Source organism: Rhinopithecus roxellana, chromosome 10 (assembly GCF_007565055.1).
Source record: "Rhinopithecus roxellana isolate Shanxi Qingling chromosome 10, ASM756505v1, whole genome shotgun sequence".
Lineage (NCBI taxonomy): Eukaryota > Metazoa > Chordata > Mammalia > Primates > Cercopithecidae > Rhinopithecus > Rhinopithecus roxellana.
Window position 1 is genome coordinate 102,141,449 of NC_044558.1, and position 2,688 is coordinate 102,144,136.

Here is a 2,688-nt window from a genome sequence, read left to right on the forward strand (position 1 = left end):
CCGCCTGCCTCGAGAAACTACAATTCCCAGAAACCAATGCGGCCCTGCGCGCAAGGGCATAGGGTTTGCGTTCCTACTGGATCTCCCAGAGCGCCGCGCTCCCGCGCGAGGGGACAAAGAAGGAGGGCCTGGGACAACTACAATTCCCAGAAGGCACCGCGGCCCCGCGCACCAGAGCATAGGGCTCTCCTCCCACCCCAGAGCCTAGAAACAAAGAACTCGGGACCTAGCCAACCACACTTCCCAGAAACAACCGCGGCCCCCCCGCGGGAGACTACACAGGGCTTTCCGTTCCTATAACTCCCCGCGTGCCTCTCGGCCACACGCACAACCAGCCGAGAAACGAAGAACGCGGGACTCACGCAACCACACTTCCCAGAAACAACTGCGACTACGCGCGAGAGAGCAAACGACTTTCCCCGCCCCACTACAACTCCCAGGGTGCCTTGAGGCCACGCGCGCACATCCCCGAAAGACAAAGAACACGAGCTTCAAGCAACTACACTTCCCAGAACCTCCTGCGACCCTGCGCAAAAGAGCGGAGGACTGTCTTCCCCTACTACGACTCCCAGAGTGCATCGCGGCCACGCCCAAAGCCGGAAGACTATCTAGGGCTTTAGCGACTATATTCCCCCAAACTCCTGCGGCCCACCAGAGAGGGTCTAGGGTTTTCCTCCCGTACTACGACTCCCACAGTGCCTCGCTGACGTGCATACACCGCCCAGAGACAAGGAACTGGAGACTCAGGCGAACTACACTTCCCAGAACCCACCGCGGCCCAACAAGCGCCCAAGACGGCCACTGTTAAATAACTAGGATACTTAAAGACTGTGGAGTCAGTACTTCAGTCCAAGACCTTTTGTTACTGGAAAGGGGTCTGGATCTCAGACTCTAAGAGAGGGTTCTTGGATCTCGCACAAGAAAGAATTCGAGGCGAATCCATAAAGTAAAAGCAAGTTTATTAGGAAAGTAAAGGAATGAAGAATGGCTAATCCATAGGCAGGGCAGCCCCGAGGGTCCTGGTTGCGCATTTTTGTGGTTATTTCTTGATTATATGCTAAACAAGGGGTGGATTATTCCTGCCTCGTCTTTTTAGACCATATAGGGTAACTTCCTGATTTTGCCATGGCCACTGGTGGGCAGTGAGGACAATCAGAGGTTGCTCTCATCACACATCTTGGTTTTGGTAGGTTTAGTCGGCTTGTTTACTGCAAACTGTTTTATCAGCCAGGTCTTTATGACACGTATTTTGTGCCAACCTCATATCTCATCCTGTGACTAAGAATGCCTTAACCTCCAGGGAATGCAGCCCAGCAGGTCTCAGCCTTATTTCACCCAACTCTACCTACCCCTACTCAAGATAGAGTTGCCCTGGTTCAACCACCTCTGACAGTGGAAGTTGTAGCAGTGAGGACAGCCAGAAGTCACTCTCATTGCCATCTTGGTTTTGGTGAGTTTTAGCTGGCTTCCTTACTGTAAACTTTTATCAGCAAGGTCTTTATGACCTGTATCTCATGCTGACCTCCTGTCTCATCCTGTGACTTAGAATGCCTAACGGTCTTGGAACGCAGCCCAGTATGCCTCAGCCTTATTTTACCCAGCTCTTGTTTAAGATGGAGTTGCTGGGAGCAGTGGCTCATGCCTGTAATCCCAGCAATTTGAGAGGCCGAGGGGGGCAGATTATCCAAGGTCAGGAGTTTGAGATCAGCCTGGCCAACATGGTGAAACCTCGTCTCTACTAAAAATACAAAAATTAGCCGAGTGTGGTAGCGGGTGTCTGTAATCCCAGCTACTCGGGAGGCTGAGGCAGGAGAATCACTTGAACCCGGGAAGCGGAGGTTGCTGTGAGCCGAGATCTTGGCATTGCACTCCAGCCTGGGCAACATAGTGAAACTGTGTCTCAAAAAAACAAAACAAGGCCGAGCGTGGTGGCTCACGCCTGTAATCCCACCACTTTGGGAGGCTGTGGCTGGCGGATCATGAGGTCAGGAGTTTGAGACCAGCCTGACCAACATGATGAAACCCCATCACTAAAAATAGAAAAATTAGCCGGGCATGGTGGTGGGCATCTGTAATCCCAGCTACTCAGGAGGCTGAGAGAGGAAAATTGCTTGAACCTGGGAGGTGAAGGTTGCAGTGAGCTGAGATGGTGCCATTGCACTCCAGCCTGGGCGACAGAGCGAGACTCTGTCCAAAAAACAACAACAACAACAGCAAATAATAATAATAAAAACACAAGATGGAGTTGCTCTGGTTCAAACACCTCTGACACTTTGGCTTCGTATAACTGTAATAACCAGAATCGTTGCAACGCTCCCTGGACGCCTTGAAACAGTGGTCTCAGAGGATGCGACCCCGAGTCCCTCGTGGTCTTGTGGACGGCCCCAACTCTACCTGGTACCGGCACAGCCACAGCTTCTCCCTTTGGGAACCCCACCCACCCACCCTGGAGCAGTCTCATGTTACCTGAGAAGGAAGGCAGACGCTGGAGCGGCCCTGGTTTTTCATGTACTCCAGCTCGAGCCCTCCCCCAGAAGCCTTCTGGAAAGAGGCGCTGGATTGCATCTACAGGGGCTGGACTCCCAGTGACCTGGGAGTGCCTTTACTCCCAGCGTTGTGTGGGGCACTGTCCTGGGCCTGTAGGAGAGGTTTGGGGAAGCAAACCAGTCACATCCCTGTCCTTGAAGA